This window comes from Schistocerca piceifrons, chromosome 2 (genome assembly GCF_021461385.2).
Source record: "Schistocerca piceifrons isolate TAMUIC-IGC-003096 chromosome 2, iqSchPice1.1, whole genome shotgun sequence".
Classification (NCBI taxonomy): domain Eukaryota; kingdom Metazoa; phylum Arthropoda; class Insecta; order Orthoptera; family Acrididae; genus Schistocerca; species Schistocerca piceifrons.
In genome coordinates, this window is record NC_060139.1 from 881991498 (window position 1) to 882016204 (window position 24707).

General features: G+C 42.7%; 1 protein-coding gene across 1 annotated transcript in view; it reads right to left on the reverse strand.

The window, feature by feature from the left end:
* The window catches only part of LOC124775499 (Ig-like and fibronectin type-III domain-containing protein 1), a 1067132-nt gene that overhangs the window by 496315 nt on the left and 546110 nt on the right, over positions 1-24707 (reverse strand). Inside the window, exon 5 of the mRNA XM_047250332.1 lies at positions 7336-7381. The gene's annotated coding sequence lies outside the window, so the exon portion shown is untranslated. The remainder of the gene's footprint in view (positions 1-7335; positions 7382-24707) is intronic.

Consider the following 24707-nt stretch of genomic DNA (forward strand, 5'->3'; position numbering starts at 1 on the left):
AAGGACAACACAACATCCAGTCCCTGAGCGGAGAAAATTCTCGACCTAGCCGGGAATCGAACCCGGGCCGTTATATATTTCGTCGAGCTGACCACGTCGAGCTGACCACTCCCCTACCAGGGGCGGAGATGAAGCCGTTATAACAACTCAACAGAGGCCGATACATCGCTATGAATTACCGAGAATGTAAAACAGAACTCTATCGGTGTGCAGGTACAGTAGATCGGCATCTGGCGCGCTCACGGTGCTGCATATGGAGTCAGTTTTTCTCTTTTTTTTATAGTGACATTTTAGGGTGACATTTTTACTAACGTAATATGTATATATATATATATTACAAATTGAAACTTAGACAAATCAATTTGTAACACCCTCCATGGTACAACGCCAGAGTGCACCACTAGGGACGTTATGTGTCAGAACATGTAGACAGTAATCTATTCTGTATTGTGGCATCGAATAAGTTCGTGCCTGCAGATAGCGAACCCAATTAACAGGTTTCCAAAGCAGGCTGCATTGCGACTTCCTTCAACAACAACTTCAATGAACTGCACGCACATACTGATGTTTGCCATGTTGCATTCAGTGCTCATACTAAGCAACTGTAATATGTTGTCTCTTATCAAAGATTTCGGAGAAGGTCCACAAAGTCTTGGCGATATTCAGTATCTTAGACAATATTTCCATACGAGTAAACCGCCATACAGAACGACCACAAATGTATGATGAAAGAATGTCACGTTGCGTCCGCAGAACCATATTGGGCATCGATAGTCTACAATCAATCAGATCGCCTTCGATTTTCACGTATAACGTCAGGCCTAGGGGAGCATCTGCAGCAGCGTCCGACTAGTATCCATTTGTTGGCACCTCAACACAGAGGACCTCAAAGACTGGCAAGGAACCGCAATCATTACACTACAGCACAATGGTGGCGTGTACCCTGGTCTGATGAATCCATTTTTCAATTGTATCGAGGAGATGGGCATATGAGACTATGGTGGGTGCACCGAGGAAACATGGGTTCTGCCCATCAAGAAGAAAAGGTGGCTCAATTATGGTCTAGAACGTGTTTAATAAGTGGCAGTAAGACCCCATTGTTGAACTGGAGGTGCACGCCATTTGGGCATTCTTACAGATCTTCTAAATGCCTTTCTAGTATTAGAGTATGCCGCCGGGGAAGCCACGTTTCAAAAAGACCGTATCACCACTCTTTCGATGCACGCTGGTGGCTTGATGAACAATTCTGTGTTTTCACTTTCATGTCGGACGTCCAGATAACCCAACAGAGCATTTATAGGGTGACACTGATACCTGTACTCAATGGATGAACCCAACAGCAGTAATACAGGAACGGTTGTGGGCAGGACTGCAAGATGCGTGGGTCAGTATCTCTCCAGAACTGAAAAGTATTTCCCCCACTGTTACACTTCATAGTCAGCCCTGCTTTGTTTCATTGTTACCTCTTTACGGTCTTCATTTCCTTTAACTTTTCTGCACAGTAAATGAGAAATTTACGAAAGACTCATATCATTCGCGGTATTTTAACTGAATAAAACAAAAATAAAACGTTTTAGTATTTCCATCCACAATATTGATAAGCTATTTTTACAACGGTAACGGATCCTTGGTACGCACAAATGAAGAATTCCGAAAATATCAGTAAGCTGAAGTAACAATAAAGGAAATAAATTTCATCTATGACTTTGCACCATTGTGAATATTTCGTGACTAACATTGTCTTTTTTCACCTAATAAATATTTACAATGATCGCAGACTCATACACGAAATTTATTTCCTTTATTGGTAAGTTGATGCCAGATCAGGCAGAACTTGTGCATGTTTTTGAAGATGAAAAGCTACCTGAAGCAAAGTGTTTTGTAAATGAAATTGAATAATAGGTAAAAAAATAACAATATGAGAATTATGAATCCGCCTTCATGCATAACACTTTTTCTTATATGTTTACTTCTTTATTCCCCAAAGTAGATTTAGCGACAAAAATCGCCATCGTCGGTGGGTTCTTTAAACCTTATTTATCGTACGTTATAGCAAGTTTTTTTAGAAAAGACGTGATGTTTTGGATCATAAACAAAGTGCGGAAGTTTTGCTTTTCTGCGTATAAAATTAGCTGTATGCCGTCCAACGAACTTGCAGATGACATAATGTATACCGCGAAAAACGGCAACAGAAAAATCACGGAAAATATGCCGCAAACAGCGAAACAATTCTTAAAAACATGCTATTACGTACAATAAATAAAATTTAAAGAACCCAGTGGTGAAGGTGATTTTTGTCGTTGAAATTAGTTTGGGGAATAAGTAAGTAAAGAAATAACAGTTTAGCATCAAGGCGGCCTCACAATTCCCATATTGTTGTTGTCCTATGCAAACACGGACCAAATGGAAGAGTTATAAGATAAAGTTATTGTAAACAATAGGTGTTCGGATTACGAGGTTGCTCCAGATATTTTACTTCAATCATTAAGCTATTTAAGCGGTTCTATTAAAAAATTATGCTGAAAAGGTGAGCGGTTTAATGTATTTACATCGATACGATGTTTCAGTGGCAATCATGAACATATTTTCAGAACGGCATTTGCTACTCTGTTGCAGACCTCATCACAGTGTACACCCGACTCGCTGTCGCATTCGTGTTCTTCTCTGTTGCAGACAGTACTTTAGTCTCACATTCCCAGTTGCTTACTCATCCCTCAGTGAGCTCTGCAGCAGTGAACTATTCAGTCAGACAATGGAAGTAGATGCAGGACCTTCGTGTACTACATTCGTCTGAAACATTAAGGGGAGGTTTACTATCTTTTGGTTCAAAAAATCGATTTTTTAAAAATTGCATTTTTGGTTCCATAAAAGTGTTTAGACTCCACCCCTGAAACGGTTTTTCCGAATACGGAATGGAAATGTTTGTAATTAGCGCTTGAACAATAAATTGCACCTGCCTGAAATCGGCCTCTTTTACGCAGCAGTTTTTTTTCTTTAGGAGGACGAGTTATTGTACGGGTGCTTGGGAGGAAACCCACAAAATTCAAATGAAAGTTTGAACGCACGTGTTTGGAAGTTAGACCCCAAGAATTTGCATTCTGGTGCGAAGACTGTGGAGATTACGATTTTCCTGGCAGTGAGCAGCTTCAGCGAAGGGTATTCAGCAATTCTGAAGACCGTGACAACGATGGACGTCACCCTGGGACTCTATTCGACGCAGCTCGCCAAGCATTCGGACGACCACCGGACTCAAGTGGTCGAAAATCACTTGTCACCGGCCGTACGAGCGGCTGTGGAGAAGCGCGGGATGGCCCAGATCAAGTAGAACGCCCTCTATGAGGAAGAGGAAGGACTAGTTTATCGACCTGGAATAGCAGATTGAACGTAAGTTGCATAATATTGCATTTATATGTAGTCAAAACTTCAAACGCGTCTTTCTCGAAGTGGCTTTTTTATCGCGCGGTGTGGTAACTTCAAATCTACTGAACCGACTGGCATAATTCTTTGTTCCCGACGAAGCTAACTAAATTGTCTAGGAGTTGTACGACTTTTATTCCGATCCATCAACTATAAATATTTTTACTAGGACGACGAAGTCGAAAAATCGATGAAAAAAACCTTTTTTTTTTCAAATGGCCGCCACTTTCTTTCCTATGGTCCAAATAACTTAAGCGAGGTAAAACTCCTAAAGAATCTTATATACTTCGCTAACGTCAACTCAATTTTGACTTCAGACGAGCCGGCTGACCTATGACATACCGCGCGTGGAGGTCTACATCGAAATTTTGTTGCGTTCCGAAGGCACTTCCACCTTTACTCTTCGACATTTCCGGTCGAAAAAATTCCAGTTTGTAGAGGAAATATCAATAAACATTTTGGCCAAATTTGACACTGATATCTATAACACATCCCGAGAAAAAAATTATCAAAGAACATGCTTTTCTAGGGCCAAAGATAGTAAACCACCCCCTAAGGAGTTCTTGATGATGCAGCACTGTTTTAGACATCGTTGGAGTCTGGATTGATCGGCGCCATTTTTCTATGGTGTAACTAGAAGTTATAGTGCGCTACTGGGGATGCTGGAAATAGCTTGTATATAGGATTACATGGCAGAGGTGGAGGACGGGATAAATGCAGTCAAAAAGTTGAAGTAAAAATAGTCAAATACAGAGAAGACCACAGTGCGTGTCAACGTACGAAAGACCAGTCAGTGTTACTACAATATTCCAATCGACTACAGTAAACTGAGAGACAGAAGATTTCATGTTGTTGCATACTTCATACGGGTTCATATTCCTTGTTTTGATCAGCTAGTGAGTCTGCAAGCAAATGAAGAGCAGCTCCTGTGTGACTTTTATATGTTTCGAGAGACGACAAGCATTGACTCGGCAGTGACAATAGCCTGGCCCCACAGCGTAATCAGCGCGAAACCTGTTGAGAGCGGCGAAAAATAGCCAGTGGTGCACAATGACGCAGGACGCTCCGAGGTCTTCGGGAAACAATGGGCGGCGCCTCGTGAGTCCGGAACCTCCCACACCTGCAGCTGCAGCTATAGACGCAGACTGCGCTTCCGGTGGAGCGCGCCAATCCCAGTGCCTGTCGCGCGTCCTTTTCTTTCCGTAGTCTGAATAATAAGTCGTGATTAAAAGCGGCGCCAAAGGCCCGTGGCGAGAGAGCTATTGTCGATACTGCCTGTGACGTCAACCACGTCACATTCCGACTGATGGTGGAGAACAGGCACTCCGATGGACGAACAGCGGCGACATATTGCTGTCTCCGATGTCGGTCTTTTCAGTGTAGGACACCCAAAAGCTTTCTCCCCTTTTCCCTCTCACGAAGTTTTCAGTAAAAAATAGAAAAAATAAAATAGTAACAATATATCACAATACACCATACCTGCAACACCAGAGGATAAAAGACCTTAATTAACCATTATTAATGGCTGTCAGTGGCTAATGAAGAAGTTCAGTATGCAGTAACAAAAATTTTTCATCTTTGTCCAACAACACAAGATGTCTGACAGACAGAAAAGGGAGTTAAAAATCTAAAAATCACTTCTCCTCGAAAAGCGCTGCTATCCAGTGAACAAATTTCTATTTAAAAACTTGTAGTCTGCAAAAAAATCATTTTTAAGTGTAGGTGCGTAAGTAGCACTAAAAAATATGTTCATTAAAGTTAACACTACTCATGTATACATATCCTGTAAACTGACTCGTTCCGCATCATTTCGGTAAATGAATAGCTCAAATGATCTGTGGAACATCTAATGAACTACCGATAAATCAGAGGCTAGCTAGTAATACAAAGTAGGTAATGTCTACGGTCTCGAAGATGATTCGTAACGGGAATATCAACAAAACTAACAAGAGTATTGGTGAGTAGTCTAACTAAATCAGATGAAGCTGAAGAATATAGATTAAAAAATGAGAAAATAAAAGTACTAGGTAAGACCTATTATTTAGAACATACACTGAACAGCCAAACAAACTGTTACACCTGGATTATATCGTCTTGAGTCCCCGCGATCACGCACAAGTGCCTCAACACGACGTGGCATGGACTCGACTAATGACTGAAGTAATGCTGGAGAGAATGGAGACCATGAATCCGGCTGGGCTGTCCATAAATCCGTAAGAGTAAGACAGTTGGAGATCTCTTCTGAACAGCACGTTGCAAGGCATCTCAGATATTCTCAATAATGTTCATGTCTGTGGAGTTTGGTGGCCAGCGGAAGTGTTTAAAATCAGAACAATGTTCCTGGAGCCACTCTGCAGCAATTCTGGACGTTTGGGCTGTCGTACTGTCCTGCTGGAATATCCCAAATCGTTGGAATGAACGATGGTCATAGATGCAGATAATCCAACAGGATGCTTACGTACGTGCCACCTGTCAGAGTCGTTCCTAGACGTAACAGGAGTCCCATATGAGTCCAACGCCACACGCCCCACACCATTACAGAGCCTCCATCTGCTTAAACAGTCCCCCGATGACATTCAGCGTCCATGGGTTCATGCGGTTGTCTCGATACCCGTACACGTCCATCCACTCGATACAATTTGAAACGAGACTCGTCCAACCAGGCCACATGTCTCCAGTCTCGGCTCTGAAAGGCCACATCGATGATGTTTCGTTGAATGGTTCGCACGCTGACACTTGTTGATGTCTCAGCATTGAAATCTGCAGTAGTTTCTGAAAGGGTTGCACTTCTGTCACGTTGAACGATTTTCTTCAGTCGTCGTTGGTCCCTTTCATGCAGGATCTTTTTCCGCCGGCAACGATTTCGGAGATTTGATGTTTTATCAGATTTCTGATATTCACGGTACACTCGTGAAATGGCCGTACGGGGAAATCCCCACTTCATCGCTACCTTGGAGATGCTGTGTTCCATCGCTCGTGCGCCGACTGTAACACCACGTTCAAATTAATTTAAATCTTGATAAGCTGTCACTGTAGCAGCAGTACCCTACCTAACAACTGCGCCAGACATTTGTTGCTTATATACGTGTTGCCGACCGGGGCGCTGTATTTGGCTGTTTACATATGTCTTTATTTGAATACGCATGCCTGTACCAGTTTATTTGGCGCTTCAGTGTAAAATGCAGACTGCATTTCTGTAAAAGAGAAGTTTGTTAATATCTAACGTAAATGTTACAAAGCCTTTTTGAATGTAATTGTAAGGAGCGTAGCCTAGTGAACAGTGAACAGCTCAAACAAAAAGAGGGCAAGATAGTGACTGGGAATGAAACTTGAGTCGCATATGAAACCCCTCAATCGAAACGAAAATCACTGGAATGGAGGTACATAGCGGAACCGGTAAAGACTAAAGCCATACAAATCTTAACACTCAAAAATAATGTGCACACTTGGGTTAATTTTTTACCGTGAGGTGAATCAGTCAATGCACTGTAGACTTTCACGGTCGGTACTTGGGATATTACTGATGTCTGATTTTGACGTTGTCCACAGCATAACTATCTGCCTAACTTTTCGTCCTCCACTGCTGGAAACTTCATCAGAAACTTTAACGATAGCAAAGCATTGACTCGGTAGTGACAATAGCCTGGCTCCACACCAGAATCAGTTTCAGATTGTGCTGTTTTTACATCCTCATAACACCCATGAAAATATACGGTTCACCTTAAACATCTATGAAGTAAAGAGTGCATATATTGGCTCCACAAATTAATCGTAATTTTCTATACAACAACAAAGAGCACAACGTCTCCATAAAGCGTCAAACTCAAACTGCTCCACAACTGATTCAGTTTATATAACTGTGAGGAATATGCGGAAATACTCACACAAACGGCAAGAGAGAAGTTATGAATTTCTTACCTGTTCTGTTTTACCGAGTCTGGTGGGGAATGACAGTACGAAGAATCTGAAACAAAAACAAATGAGATGAGCTCTTCAAACAGTTTGAATAAAATATCAGTTTGACTAAGTGTATACAGATCAATATATATATATATATATATATATATATATATATATATATATATATATATATATAGTAAAAACATGTTATTACTCTGGTTTTCTTATTTCAGTTGTCGCCTCTTTGAGCTCCCTGTTACTTTGCCTTACGAGTAAACATTTCGCGTAATGACCGCGAGGAAAAAATTCGAGAAATTAGAGCCAATACAGAGGCTTAACGACAATCATTCTTCCCACGCGCTATCGCGAGTAGAACAGGATTGAAGTTAGTCGTACAAAAAGTACCGTCTGCCACGCACCATTACGTAGCTTGCGAAGTATGATGTAGATGTAGATACTCTTTCATTTTTCTGTCTCCAACACTTTTTGTTGGTTTTCCTGTTCAGAATAATGCCAAACGTTTGTGTAGAGCTCACTGGCAAGGTATCAGTACAAGATGGCACTGGAACTATATCAACGGGTGGGTTTATGGGAAATGCCAGAGAATGTATGAAAACAATGAAAGCCTTGTCAGTATGATTACAATATCCAATGTGTTTCTTGACACGTAAGAGATGAGTCATTTAGATAAACCAAAGCAATGTATCGCGGATACGTAAGTACATGGAACACTATATTTACTGGAGAGAATTCACTGGCAGAGAAGGATTATAAATGAATGAAATGATTAAAAAGGTAGAAAAGTCACTTCTAGGTAGTACTACAGGATAAGACCTCAGGGTTTTGGTACCCACGCAGTGAGTTTTCAAAACCTTTACTACTCACTTGTGCAGTAGTGAAAGGTGGTTAGTAAAATGGGAAAAAGCTGTTTGCTTCATTGAGATACCACATTCTTTATACCGCGGTCATCTATAATTACTTTTCGGTGCTTCAGGGCTATTGCATTTTGCCAGGTGGTGTCTCCTTTTTCTTGAGTACCGAGCGGAGACACAGATTTCATCGACTTCAGGTTATCGACTAACCGCAGCAGCGGTATGATGGCCACCGCAAATTGCACCCGGCGATATCTGGGTCAAGACGGAGCTGGTCGTTATTTACATTAGACCGGCGCCACTTATCGGAATGTTTACTTCGGAAATGGACTCACCGAGACCACAAATACCTCTACGGGAATTCTCTTAATTGAATCCAGAAGTGGTTTCCGAAAGACTTCAGCATCTCCTTTTGCCTTACTCCCAAAATTCGCCAACTTCCTGTGCGATTTTCAGTGTTTTCAGTGTACGTTTCCGCCTGTCTCGTCCCTTATTCTTCAGAATCTATTACTTTTAGCAAACAGTTGTTTCTGATTTATTTAGCGGAAGTTACCGTAGCCTCTGCAGCTGCTCACCCCACACATGAGAAATTGTATGCTGTTCAATTATCGATGAGAGAGAGAGAGAGAGAGAGAGAGAGAGAGAGAGAGAGAGAGGAGGTGGGGGGGGGGGTGGGGGGTGGGAGGGGAGAAGCCTCAATATTGCAGTATGTCGCAAACAATGATACTATGGCAGAGGATTCGGGTTCCAACTAATGACTGGTTACTACATAGGGAAGCTACACAAGTTATGTATTCATTGGTGCAATTATGAGCTAGAAATAAACCTTGGAAGTCGTTTGTCACACGACATTTTAATGCCATAAACAATTCAAAGAGCTGTAATAAACGCTGATGATCGAAAACGTTATGTCCGCTTCCCGAAGTGAGGTTATATACCCTCAGGCGACACATTAAGAAAAGTACAACAGCGAGCAGCGAGGAATGAGGAATCGTTCTAACGACGATACGGGCCGAAAATGGGGAAATTCGCAGATATAGGCGGCTTTGACAGAGTGCAGATTGCTACGTCGCGACATGTGGAAGAGATCATTTCGGAGAAGGTGAAGCAGTTCGGCTGTTCGCATGCTACTGTCGTGAGCAAGTGGTTGAAGAACGGTGAAATCACAAGTAGGCGCCACATTATTGGACCTCCATGTCACCTACAGAACGTGGAGTCGGAGGCTTTCCCGCTCCGTGGGGCAGGTTATGCAGATCCGACGCCTCAGTACTGTGCTGATACAGGCGCAAGTGTTTCGAAGCACATCTTCCAGCGCACATTGTTGAACTGTTAATTGTTGAATCTGGGGCTTATGACTTCAGTGGGGACGGGATCATCGAGAGTGTACTATGAATCAATTAAAATGTGTAGAATGGTCAGGTGCCGGCCGGGGTGGCCGAGCGGTTCTAGGCGCTACAGTCTGGAACCGCGCGACCGCTACGGTCGCAGGTTCGAATCTTGCCTCGGGCATGGATGTGTGTGATGTCCTTAGGTTAGTTAGGTTTAAGTAGTTCTAAGTAATAAGGGACTGATGACCTCAGAAGTTACGTCCCATAGTGCTCAGAGCCAGAATGGTCAGGTAAATACGTTGTTATACCTGGTCAGTGGTCATGTCCGGACATGCAGTTATCCATGCTGACCGAAACATGTACCGTACCACGGACACACACTGGTCTGGACAGTATTATGGTGGCTTTGGGGGAGAGTTGTGATCTATATGAACACTATTGTGGACCATCTGTGCTTCCAGGCGCTTGACGACTTCCTCGACAGCGATTGCGTCTTCTATCCAGATAACTGTCCTTGTCACAAGGCCAGACACGTGTTGAAGTGGATTGAGGGACATGTTAGTGAACTCATGTTGAAATCCTGGTCACCAGATTCGCCTGACTTGAACCTGCTGGAACACATATGGAATGCTCTAGGCGCCACAACTGCGCTCACAAACCATCTGCGCTATCCAAGGCCTTCATCTGCGTTACAGACAGGGTTGACTAACTGCCTATGCTCTGGCTCTACAGGGGACTCTCAGCTGGCAGGCCACGATCACCACAGTACAGCAGGCACGGTGTATCAACCACGATAAGCTAGGTTGTGTTCAAAACACGCCAGTCTGTTTTGAAACAGAACTTCAGCCAGCACCAAGGAAACATGCAGTGCTATATTTCCCACCAGAGGCGCCAACCTCGACACCGGGAGAGCGTGCATCCCTGACAGCAGCGCCACAGTCGAAAGCACTACTTCGCATCCATGAATCACGTGCTATCCAAGTATCAAGCAGATATTACTCCGCAAGGTGTGTATTTAGGACTGCGCTTGGCTCCTCACTGCCATTTCAGTTCGTGGAGCCACTGCATCCAGAGCCACCATCATGATCTACACCTCGCTGTTCCAGCAGCTGTCCAGTTTGCAAGATACCTCACACTACAGTCAGTACAACCAGCCAGACACTGGCCTGGGAACTTCCTCTCCTCCGAAGTGGCCTCTCGTGCTCCAAGATTGGTATTCTTCTGTGGAGTTTAGCCGGCTGTTGTGGCCGAGTGTTTCTAGGCGCTTCAGTCTGGAACCGCGCGATCGCTACGGTCACAGGTTCGAATACTGCCTCTGGCATGGCTCTGTGTGATGGTCTTAGGTTAGTTGGGTTTAAGTAGTTCTAAGTTCTAGGTGACTGATGACCTCAGATGTTAAGTCCCATAGTGCTCAGAGCCATTTGAGCCATTTGTGGAACTTAGACTGTCAACTGTGCTCAGTAATCGCTCTCATTATACGACTGAAAGGAATTTGTCTTGTCATCAATAAGCACTGGTGCTAATTGGGTTTATTATTCTGATCGCAAAGAAGTTTCACTGACCCCAATCACTGCGATTCTTTCTGTGGAGCTCCTTATCTTTGTACATCTGTAGAAGGCCAGAGACTAAATAATCTTAATGTTTATCAATCGTTAACTCATCGTAAAGGTCGTCTGTACTTCTGTGACATAGTCAGTCAAGAAGGACACTTTAGTTGTGTCTGCATTTTTGGCGTAGAATAAAAATAAATGTTAATTTCACACGATCTGGGGCAACCAGTTATTGAGAGTGTGCTACTGCGTAGGACATGTCACCACTGGCCCACAGTTTATGGGAATCACGTGTCCTATACGTAGAAAATTGGTGCCACATACCTCCAGAAACCTATCTACGACTTCTCGAATCCATTCTACGACGTATCAAGCTTTATTGGGTTTCAAAAGTGCGCAGCACGCTGTTAAGCAGCGTATCAATGTAGTATTTAATGCGTTCACTTATTTATGCAACAGGAAAATCTGGTTTCCTGTTTTATTTTCTTCATATTTGAAATACGTGTCCACGGATATGTTTTGAAAACAAAAATATTCTGAAAATAAGCAGCTGTTTTGCCCTTTGTGTGAGATCTTCTTCGAGTACGATAATATTTTATTTGCATTCAGAAAAGTAGTTGGGATAAATCTAATCTATTCAGCGAAATTCCTCAGACAGTTGCCTCCTCAGTAGAATTAGGGACGAACTTGAGATTGTGAAACAATTAACTTGGAGTACACCATCTAACAAATGTACTTGATTTAGTCCCAGGTGGAGTTGTAAAACTGCTGTAGGCTACAGCTATCGTAGATTAGACTACGGTAGTTTTCCTAGTAGCTTTCGTCAGTTAGGCTCGTACCCACATTACGTTAGGTTTGTGGCATACTTACAAGGCGTTACGGTGTTACCTAATAACGATCGCTTTCTTTACTTATGCAATCGGTGCCTCACTAGATTTCCTTAAAACCGGAAGCAGTAAACCGCCCAGAAACTGACTGAGGTTATATGCAGGGCTGCGCAACCTAAGGAAAATCTTTGTTCTACAAAGTTATCCTCTTACAAGTTACTAAAAGATAAACAGTACTGATAGCAAAATTGAACTTTTCAATGTTTAATTAAGGTTTTATTCCAAAATTGTTGATTTGTTCCGTGAAACAGAGGCATGTTGTAGTAAAAATAAAGAAAACAATACAGATTTATCATACAGAGCTAGAAAACTCAGTTTCCTAAAAAAAAAAAAAAAGAAGAAGATTGCAAGTACCAAATATTGCTTCAGTGCTTCGTCAGGCTTACACGAAACATGTTTCTGTTCTTTACAAATAACTTCACCATTCATGAATATTAACACGATATTATTGCCTTTGATGATGATGATGATGATGAACATTCTATTGACAAGAAAATTACAATCATTACATATTTTTTATGTTTGTCAATGTAAATTGTACTTGAATCAAAAGTAACAGCTCCAGTTACATAAAAGTGCGAACTTTACGTGGTCAAATCATTTTTGTTGCTTATTAAATGCAATTTATATTACGTACAGTGGGGTAACGCTGAAGATGCGTGGTTCTCGTTATGTGCAGAACATACAAACAAAGAAAGAGCAGTCATCGGCTCCCGGTTTCTCTCTCACCTATTCATTTATATTTCTTTCCCCCAAAGCCACCAATACTAGCGGAATCCTTCTATTTACAACAACCGACCAGTGGTTTTGGTGCAGCGCAACTCTACTGAAGATGCTACAAACGGTGCAGAACAATATCCTTCGGCTGGCGCCGCACCGACAAGGACTGCCGAAATTTCGTCGCTCAAAGATAGATTCCAGAAATCTGCAAGAAAGTTCTATGCGGTAGCGCTGGAGTCTGATAACATTCGTCAGTGGGCTGGGCAACCAAGTAACACGAGATAGCCAGACCTGCTACTTGCGCGACTAGTAACTACACGCAGCAAAAGGAAGAAGATAAAGCAACGGATGGGGGGGTGGGGGGGGGGGGTGGGGGGAGAACCTGTCAACGAGTCAACGCCAGGCAACACGAATGAACTCATGGCAGAAGCAGGGATCTGCAACAAAATCGAGGTGCGAAGCCTCATGGAAGTAACAAGTAAATGAGTATGAGAAAGAGAATACTTGACAGTCCACACGAATGCACGGGTTCTGTGTAGTCAGTGTATATCAGACAATCGATACAATTGTCGTCGCGTAGCTGTCGTTTTTGGATTTATTGGTGTGTACCTCAGGCGGCTGTTTCTGAGAGAAGGGTTATGCTAATGCTTCGTAGAAGAGACTGACTGTTCCGAGTGAAGTTTTTAATGTGATTTTGTAGAGAGTGGGTGGAATATTAAATCTTTCCCCTCTTAGAACAAATAAACATAGTTTCGTGCTAACTGGTCATTAACTGTATTGTAGAAGGACTTCCTTTCGATGTGAACTGTCAGCACTGAATGTATTTCAATTTACGCGATTCAACATTACATTGTTTCTCGAAAAACATGTCTTACTACAAATTATCTTGCTGCTGGCAGTGTGTTTTAGCAGACGGAAATGATTCTCAGATGCCGAGATGTCAACAAGTGGGCTCAAGATTAACAAGTAATGCTTTTAGACTATTTTCGAGTTACCCGTTCAAGTGGCCACCCCTACGTGAGTGGAAAATAAATTTGGCAAACAAAAATTTTAGGTACTAAAGACTGAATATTGAGCAGAACAGTGGACAGGAAATCGGCCGTGATTATGTTGTACCCTACTGAACACTAATCAAGTTTTCCATTTTCCAAAATGAAAAAACTAGTGCTGAAAAGAAGGAGTCGCCCTCCCCGTAGTAGCTACTATAACGAGAGCTTCTTGTCTGATGGGTCAGATTAGGAATAAAGATAAAGGAGCTGAGCTCGACATTCTCTCACTTAATGAATTAATAAAGCAACAGAGTCAAAATATCTATAGGATGCCAAAAAGAAGGCTAAAAACAAGCATTGAACCATAATGAACTACAAACCAAATGAAAAACGGGATTGTGGAAAACCACGAAAAATATGACTGGGCAGGATGGGAATAGGTGATGAGCTTACTCCTTGTAATGAAGAAGAAAACAACAGAATTCTATACTCTTTAACGTGGACGGCACATTCGTTAGAAAGGTATACTGCGGAAATTGAAAGGGATATTTATGTGCGGATTTCATAGAATGCATTGCTAGTCAAGAGGTCGTATTTTCCACCAATCAACATATTTTAACAATACTAATAAATTGTAGTTTTTGTGCAAGTATTCACATTTTAAATGGAACAATGCCTATTAACAATAACAAAGTAAAAGAAGGTAAATTAGAATTAGATTGGTATAAAACGACTGCTGCACACGAGCTAGGATTTCAGCGGACATGTCCAACCAGGACGTAGTAATACATCGTTGCATGTAATCGGGTGTAGTTCATCTACCATTGTGGGCAGTGTCCTTCAGCTATCCTCACAGAAACGAGTCTACAGAAGTCAAATCCGAGGAATGGGTCGGACGAGGTACAGATCCTCTGCATCCAGTGCAATTATTTGGAAAAAATTTGTGAAGACATTACGTAGTATTTCGTGGACTATGGGTTGACACCCATCAAGTTGGTACCACAGGTTCCTCCCAGGCTTATAAGCTGATGGTTCACTATCCCATAACACAAGTTACACTCCATGGACAATAACATTCCACATGACGAAGCCAATGGGGATTCTCAACAGGCCAATAGTGAATGTTTCGGCGCTTTACTGGTCCGTGATTGGTAAATGTGGCTTCATCACTAAGCAACATACATGGTACACCTTGAGTATCCTGTCTTAATACCCACGCAAAGAAATTAACATCATTCACGTAATCGTTTCCATACAGCTATTGATGTAGAGAGATGTGATGAGGAAGGAATCTATGTCAATGGAAAATGTGTAGGACACTTGCGTGACTCACGCCGAGATGGATGACGTCTATTGCGACATCGTGCCGCATACACAGTACAAAAACGAACTGCATTCTTCCTACACATCCATACACCATCAGAATGTCAGCTTTTTGCGATGAACGCACATTGGAAGGGTGTATTCCTCATCGCCATACTGGCGTATCATCGAGCGTGATGGTATGGGGTGCCATTGGTTACACATCTCGGTCACCTCTTGTTCGCATTGACGGCACTTTGAACAGTGGACGTTACAATTCAGATGTGTTACGACCCGTGGCTCTACCCTTCATTCGATCCCTGCGAAACCCTACATTTCAGCAGGATAATGCTCGACCGCATGTTGGAGGTCCTGTACGGGCCTTTCTGAATACAGAAAATGTTCGAGTGCTGCCCTGGCCAGCACATTCTCCAGATCTCACCAACTGAAAACGTCTGGTCAGTGGTGGCCGAGCAAATGGCTCGTCACAATGCGCCAGTCACTACTCTTGATGAACTGTGGTATCGTGTTGAAGCTACATGGGCAGCTGTACCTGTATACGCCATCCAAGCTCTGTTTGACTCAATGCCCAGGCATATCAAGGCCGTTATTACGGCCGGAGGTGGTTGTTCTCGGCACTGATTTCTCAGGACCTATGCACCCAAAGCCGGCCGGAGTGGCCGAGCGGTTCTAGGCGCTACAGTCTGGAACCGCGCGACCGCTACTGCCGCAGGTTCGAATCCTGCCTCGGGCATGGATGTGTGTGATGTCCTTAGGTTAGTTAGGTTTAAGTAGTTCTAAGTTCTAGGGGACTGATGACCTCAGAAGTTAAGTCCCATAGTGCTCAGAGCCATTTGAACCATTTTTATGCACCCAAATTGCGTGAAAATGTAATCACATGTCAGTTCTATTATAATATATTTGTCCTATGAATACCCGTTTATCATCTGCATTTCTTCTTGGTGTAGCAATTTTAATGGCCAGTAGTGTAATTTACTCTACTTTTATTTTACCATTTTAAAAAGTGTATGTTTATACAAAAATACATTTTCTAAGTATTATATGTGAGTGTGTGTGCGCGTGTTTTCTATTTACCCTTTTCTTTTATCGGCTCTAAACTCTCTTCCTAGCCTGACGTAAACCTTCAAGGAACGAGACGTAGTTTTGGACAATTTAACAATCCGGTTTAAAGGACAAGTGAGTCTTCTTTGCCACTATTTTGCACGCTTGCTATTTAAGATGCACCATTTAAATTTGTCAACTCGACCACAACTTGGCTGAGGTGTGTTCGCGGTACACGAAAGTCCCCCACTGAGAGACCTGGTCCTAATTTGGCGTAGCGACCAAGTACCTGCTCGCAGACGCTGTGGACGGTTCGCGGAGACCGCAAGCCTGCGGCAGGGCTAATGAAATCAGTGGGCAGCAACGCTGCCCCAGCAACTGGGCCTCCTAATCTAGGGACCAGGTTGGCCACGCCATCCGTCTCCTACTACAAAGGACCAAGCATCCGAGGCAGGGGATACAGGCGAACGTTTTCGTTTCAGGCTCTTCAGCTTGAGAGGCACATTTGATTTGTCACAAGAGTTACAGAATGAGGTTGTTTCAGGTACAATAGCTCACCGTGGGTAGCCTCTTTTCTTGTGTTGAGTTTGGAACCCTTTCGCCTTGTTCCTGTCAGATTCACTCAGGAAGGGCACTGTAGTGGCAAAAATGGGATAGCGAAAATGCTCATACAGAAGGCGGTAGGATCACGTACACAACGTATAAAAGGGCATTGCATTGGTGGAGCTGTCATTTCTACTCAGGTGATTCATGTTAAAAGGTTTCCGATGTGATTATGGCCGCACGACGGGAATTAACAGACTTTGAACGCGGAATGGTAACTGAAACTAGACACCATGTGACATTCCATTGCAGAAATCGTTAGGGATCCACAGGGTGAAGAGTGTGTTGAGAATACCAAATTTCAGGCATTGTTTCTCACTACGGACAAAGCGTCGGTCGACGGCCTTCACTTAACGACCGGGAGCAGCGTCGTTCGCGTAGAGTTGTCAGTGCTGACAGACTAGCAGCACTGCGTGAAATAACCACAGAAATCAATGTGAGACGTACGACGAATGTATCCGTTAGGACAGTGCGGCGAAATCTGGCGTTAATCGGCTATAGCAGCGGACAAACGACGCGAGTGCCTTTGCTAACAGCACGACATCGCCTGCAACGCCTCTCTTGGGCTAGAAATGAAATCGGATGGACCGGAGAGGATTGGAAAACTGTGAGCTTGTCAGATGAGTCCGTTTTGCAGCCTGCACCACGCAAGTAACGAGCAGCCCTTAGTGGCTCGCCATCACATTTTTATTTATCTTTAATATTTTTGTGACTAATGCCCTTTTGGCATATTTATTATTTTATAAATGACATATAAGTACTGCCAGTCTTTCACGACGATTCCGTACATATATTCTATCATACGTTTTTAGTCATAATTCTGTGACCATGTTATAGAATATAGACCATTCGTTGATTTAAATTCTGAAGAAGACACTCTTAGCAGTGTCGAAACGAGTTTAATTTGTTAAAAATAGTGACCGAGGGCTGATTTTCTTTCAATTGTCCCCATTTCAGTTGGTAATAGCTGATCGCACGGTTTGAGTGTGGCGTAGGCCTCACAAAGCTATGAACATAAGTTGTCAATAAGGCACTGTGCAAGGGGTGGTGGCTCCATAACGTAGTGGGCTGTGTTTACATGGGGTAGACTGGGGCATTTGGTGTAACTGAACCGATCTCTGACTGGAGATGGTTATGTTCGACAACTTTAAGACCATCTGCAGCCATTCATGGACGTCACGTTCCCAAACAACGATGGAATTTTTATGGATGGCACTGCATCTTGTCACTGGGCCGCAATTGTTCGCGATTGGTTTGAAGAAAGTTCTGGACAATTTGAGAGAATGGTTTACCCTCTCAGATCACTCTACATAATCGAAAGCACAGTTCATGCACAAAATCCTGCACCAGCAACATTTTCGCAACTATGGATGGCTATAGAGGGACCATGGCTCAGTATTTCTGCAGGGGAATTCCAAATACATGCCGGCCGGAGTGGCCGAGCGGTTCTAGGCGTTACAGTCTGGAACCGTGCAGCAGCTACGGTCGCAGGTTCGAATCCTGCCTCGGGCATGGATGTGTGTGATGTCCTTAGGTTAGTTAGGTTCAAGTAGTTCTTAGTTCTAGGGGACTCATGACCTCAGAAGTTAAGTCCCGTAGTGCTCAGAGCCATTTTGAACCATCCAAATATATTTTTGAATCGATGCCACGTCAACTTGCTGCACAACGCCGTCTGACCGGTCACACAGCAAGATTTCGTTCTAGCAGCTACTATGGGGTGGCGACTCCTTTTCTTCACCGTTATTTATTTCATTTTGCGAAATTGATAAGTTAATTTGATATCAGTAGAGCACAACGTAATCAAGGCCGGTTTTCTGTTCACAGGTCTGCTCATTGTTCACTTTACAGTACGAAAAATTTTTATTTGTGGTCTCTTTTTGGGATTGAAAAGACAAGAAAAATAACGTATAAATATTAGAGTAGCAAAAAATCTGCATCCTTTTCTTCTTTTTCTTTTTTGATGTAGTTAATTAACCTGATCAGACAAGTACTCGTCAGGTCCTCTATTTAACTGGACCAGCGTTTCAACTATGCAATGCTTCTTACGTGGCACTAACTTAAGTTACGATGACAATTTCAACGATAATACGATAAATAGCGATAAAATGGTAGAAATAGAATTAAAAAGATTTTAAAGACGATTTGTGTGTATCACGTGCCATTTGTAAAAACAACTAATAGCAGTAATACTACTAACACTGATAGTCTGCTAATTATTTTTTACAATTTTAACAGCGTCAGTAGAAACGTATTTGTGGATGTTCACAGTAAACGTTTTATGACACAGAGTTCTGAGAGAGAGAAAATTGAATACACTGTACCAGTTAAGTGCTTTGTGTAATGAGAAGCTGCAGCTGAAAAGAGTTGAACTTACTTACATCTACATCTACATCTACATGATTACTCTGCAATTCACATTTAAGTGCTTGGCAGAGGGTTCATCGTACCACAATCATACTATCTCTCTATCATTCCACTCCCGAACAGCGCGCGGGAAATCGAGCACCTAAACCTTTCTGTTTAAGCTCTGATTTCTCTTATTTTATTTTGATGATCATTCCTACCTATGTAGGTTGGGCTCAACAAAATATTTTGCGCATTCGGAAGAGAATGCTGGTGCCTGAAATTTCGTAAATAGATCTCGCCGCGACGAAAAACATCTTTGCTTTAATGACTTCCATCCCAACTCGCGTATCATATCTGCCACACTCTCTCCCCTATTACGTGATAATACAAAACGAGCTGCCCTTTTTTGCACCCTTTCGATGTCTTCCGTCAATCCCACCTGGTAAGGATCCCACACCGCGCAGCAATATTCTAACAGAGGACGAACGAGTGTAGTGTAAGCAGTCTCTTTAGTGGACTTATTGCATCTTCTACGTGTCCTGCGAATGAAAAGCAACCTTTGGCTCGCCTTCCCCAAAATATTATCTATGTGGTCTTTCCAACTGAAGTTCTTCGTAATTTTAACACCCAGGTACTTAGTTGAATTGACAGCCTTGAGAATTGTACTATTTATCAAGTAATCGAATTCCAACGGATTTCTTTTGGAACTCATGTGGATCACCTCACACTTTTCGTTATTAAGCGTCAACTGCCACCTGCCACCTGCCACACCATACTGCAATCTTTTCTAAATCGCTTTGCAACTGATACTGGTCTTCGGATGACCTTACTGGACGGTAAATTACAGCATCATCTGCGAACAACCTAAGAGAACTGCTCAGATTGTCACCCAGGTCATTTATATAGATCAGGAACAGCAGAGGTCCCAGGACGCTTCCCTGGGGAACACCTGATATCACTTCAGTTTTACTCGATGATTTGCCGTCTATTACTACGAACTGCGACCTTCCTGACAGGAAATCACGAATCCAGTCGCACAACTGAGACGATACAGCATAGGCCCGCAGACTGATTAGAAGTCGCTTGTGAGCAACGGTGTCAAAAGCTTTCCGGAAATCTAGAAATACGGAATCAACTTGAGACCTCCTGCTGATAGCGGCCATTACTTCGTGCGAACAAAGAGATAGCTGTGTTGCAAAAGAACGATGTTTTCTGAAACCATGCTGATTACGTATCAATAGATCGTTCCCTTCGAGGTGATTCATAATAATTTGAATACAGTATATGCTCCAAAACCCTACTGCAAACCGACTTCAATGATATAGGTCTGTAGTTCGATGGATTACTCCTACTACCCTACTTAAACACTGGTGCGACCTGCGCAATTTTCCAATCTGTAGGTACAGATCTATCGGTGAGCGAGCGGTTGTATATGATTGCTAAGTAGGGAGCTATTGTATCAGCGTAATCTGAAAGGAACCTAATCGGTATACAATCTGGAGCCGGCCGAAGTGGCCGTGCGGTTAAAGGCGCTGCAGTCTGGAATCGCAAGACCGCTACGGTCGCAGGTTCGAATCCTGCCTCGGGCATGGATGTTTGTGATGTCCTTAGGTTAGTTAGGTTTAACTAGTTCTAAGTTCTAGGGGACTAATGACCTCAGCAGTTGAGTCCCATAGTGCTCAGAGCCATTTGAACCATTTTATACAATCTGGATCTGAAGACTTGCCCATATCAAGCGATTTGAGTTGCTTCGCAACCCCTAGGGTATCTACTTCTAAGAAACTCATGCTAGCAGCTGTTCGTGTTTCAAATTCTGGAATATTCCATTCGTCTTCCCTGGTGCAGGAATTTCGGAAAACTGCGTTCAATAACTCCGCTTTAGCGGCACAGTCGTCGGTAACAGTACCATTGGCACTGCGCAGCGAAGGTATTGACTGCGTCTTGCCGCTTGTGTACTTTACATACGACCAGAATTTCTTCGGATTTTCTGCCAAATTTCGAGACAATGTTTCGTTGTGGAACCTATTAAAGGCATCTCGCATTGAAGTCCTTGCCAAATTTCACGCGTTTGTAAATTTTAGCCAATCTTCGGGACTTCTCGGTCTTCTGAACTTCGCATGCTTTTTCCGTTGCCTCTGCAACAGCGTTCGGACCTGTTTTGTGTACCATGGGGGATCAGTTCCATCTCTTACCAATTTATGAGGTATGAATCTCTCAATTGCTGTTGCTACTATATCTTTGAATTTGAGCCACATCTCGTCTACATTTGCATAGTCAGTTCGGAAGGAATGGAGATTGTCTCTTAGGAAGGCTTCTAGTGACACTTTATCCGCTTTTTTAAATAAAATTATTTTGCGTTTGTTTCTGGTGGATTTGGGAGAAACGGTATTGAGCCTAGCTACAACGACCTTGTGATCACTAATCCCTGTATCAGTCATGATGCTCTCTATTAGCTGTGGATTGTTTGTGGCTAAGAGGTCAAGAGTGTTTTCGCAACCATTTACAATTCACGTGGGTTCGTGGACTAACTGCTCGAAATAATTATCAGAGAAAGCATTTAGGACAATCTCGGAAGATGTTTTCTGCCTACCACCGGTTTTGAACAAGTATTTTTGCCAACATATCGAGGGAAGGTTGAAGTCCCCACCAACTATAACCGTATGAGTGGGGTATTTATTTGTTATGAGACTCAAATTTTCTCTGAACTGTTCAGTAACTATATCATCGGAGTCTGGGGGTCGGTGGAAGGAGCCAATTATTAACTTAGTTCGGCTGTTAAGTATAACCTCCACCCATACCAATTCGCACGGAGTATCTACTTCGACGTCACTAGAAGATAAACCACTGCTGACAGACACAAACACTCCACCACCAATTCTGCCTAATCTATCTTTCCTGAACACCGTCTGAGGCTTCGTAAAAATTTCTGCAGAACTTATTTCAGGCTTTAGCCAGTATTGGGGTAAGGACTGCATACATAACTAACTGGAAATTTTATTAAATTTTCATGTAAAATGAGGATGATGATTCCCGAACCGTGTTCTACCTACTGAACAGCACTTAGAGAACCTAATGGGAACGAGAGATCCTGCTACGCTGTTCGAACAAAAGCGTTAAGGTCGAGGAGGGACCTATAAATTGATAAGTCGCTATCAGAGACAGAGTTTGTAGATATTTAAAGCACTTCTCATTTATTCTTTCGTATCGGTTGCACATTTTAAATTATATCACCTGTTTCGATGTCTCTGGATCATCTTCATATCCAAGTACTTAAGTCAATAACCTCTATTGTCTGTGTCAGACTCACACATCAGGGTACAGCAATCAGGTTTTGACACAGACAAGATGTGTTGCTGATGCAACTTCTTAGACCTGAAGCTAATCCAGAGAGTGTGAAACATGTCATGTGATTAATGCCCGTGCGATTGAGAGTAACTGAGCATTGTTCAAACTTTTAATACACATGTTGATTCTTTAGGGACGAATACGTCATCTAAAGTGTGTGGACATCTCTGCGCTTGCCTGCACGAAAGCGGGGTAGCTGCCCATAGGGTGGTGAAAAAATGTGCAAAATGTCGAATGTAACAAACATATCGTACGCAGACGTACGAGCTCCACGCATCGGAAGCCTTCTTGGGAGAGATCTTGCAGGTTTAATCAACAACTAGAAGTACAAGAGCCTGTACAACGCCTTTTCAGGTCAAAAGGGAAAGGCCTGTTATATTTGTACAGGCCGCGGAGAGATGTTGATGTTTTTTTGCAGGTTATTGATATGTGCTCAGATTTGTTTAAGTTTTTGTTATTTCTCCTAGACTCTTTGGAGAGTGAGAGAAACTTATATTTATATAAATTGAAAGTGGAAAGGAAAGGGACTATTAACGCCAACTGCATTGTGACTTTATGCGAAATCAGTGGCTACGAGTGAAAATGTGTGCAGGACCGGGATTCGAATCCAGGATCTCCTTCTTACCTGGCAGCTGCGTTAACCACTGCGCCACCAGGACACAGTGTTTATTGCACCTGCGCAGACTATCTCGGCACTCTTCAAAAATGGTTCAAATGGCTCTGAGCACTATGGGACTTAACATCTGGGGTCTTCAGTCCCCTAGACTTAGAACTACTTAAACCTAACTAACGTAAGGACATTCGAACCTGCGACCGTAGCAGCAGTGCGGTTCCAGACTAAAGCGCCTAGAACCGCACGGTCACTGTGGCCGGCTCTGCACTCTTCCCAGGCGATCCAAATTCCCATCTAGCACCACCTATTCGCAGCTCCGTTCACGTCCTGCATGCTCACTACTTTGAGATTCCCGCAGGACAGACACTAAGCATCCATTCAAATTTATGTTTGTCTCACTTAAGATTAAAAAAATGGTAGAAATGCACGAAATTCCGGGCTATTGCGTCTAAAATGACCATTCATGACCGCTTTGGTTTTGGATGCACTGAGATTTAATCCTATATTATGTACCCATTTTGAAAATGAACATAAATCATCCTTGAAATACACTATAGCTGTGCTTTAGATGATCGGTCTTGTACTCAGGTACAGTTGGAGGTGATTACTATAACGTGGTATTAATAATGTTTCTGTTTTATCCTTATACCGGTTCAAGCGAATTTATTTATTTATCGGATTTCGTGGGACCACGAGAGACAAAGCTACTTGGAACGAGTCGATACATAGTTTATAGAACGCTGATTAGAAAATTTATGAAGAACGCAACTAAAGAATTACTGTAACATGAAAAGAATTACAGAGAAAGGTTCTCAGACTACTGCGAGGGACTCCTGTACGGAGCAGATGTAGTGTGCCACGAGAAAACATTTCAACTCGGACTTGAATACTTGGGGCATAGCACACAATCCTTTTTTTTTTTTACTTCTGTTCAAACCTGCTGAATAGTGCACACCTTTCTGCACGACACGTAAGGAAGCGTTTTTCAAGTGCGTACTGTTTCTCCGACTACTATTCACTGAATGCAATGAGCAATTTCTTCTGGAAGTCAATATTGCCAACAACAAATCCTGTGGTGGAATTAAGTTCAGATGACATAATTCCGTGACACTTGAACAACGGTCTACACGAATTTCAGGACCTGACACCGCAGAACTGCATCATCGTGAAGGGTTCCAACAATTTACCCCTTTTTTCATCGAATTAAAAAAGAAAATAAAGAAAGAAACTGCTTGCATAAGGGCCAGACGTGGATCAATGCGTTGTTGACTTGCTCAGTTTTTAAGCTGTTTCCCTTGAATATAGGGTGGTCCATTGATAGTGACCGGGCTAAATATCTCACGAAATAAGCGTCAAACGAAAAACCTACGAAGCACGAAACATGTCTAACTTGAAGGGGGAAACCAGATGGCGCTATGGTTGGCCCGCTAGATGGCGCTACCATAGGTCAAACGGATATCAACTGCGTTTTTTTTTAATAGGAACCCCCATTTTTATTACGTATTCATGTAGTACGAAAAGAAATATGAATGTTTTAGTTGGAGCACTTTTTTCGCTTTGTGACAGATGGCGCTGTAATAGTCACAAACGTATAAGTACGTGGTATTACGTAACATTCCGCCACTGCGGACGGTATTTGCTTCGTTAAAATGGACCGTTTTAAAATTGTGGAAAAGGTCGAGACCGTTGTTGATGTATGGCTATTGTGATCAAAATGCCCAACGGGCGTGTGCTATGTATGCTGCTCGGTATCCTGGACGATATCGTCCAAGT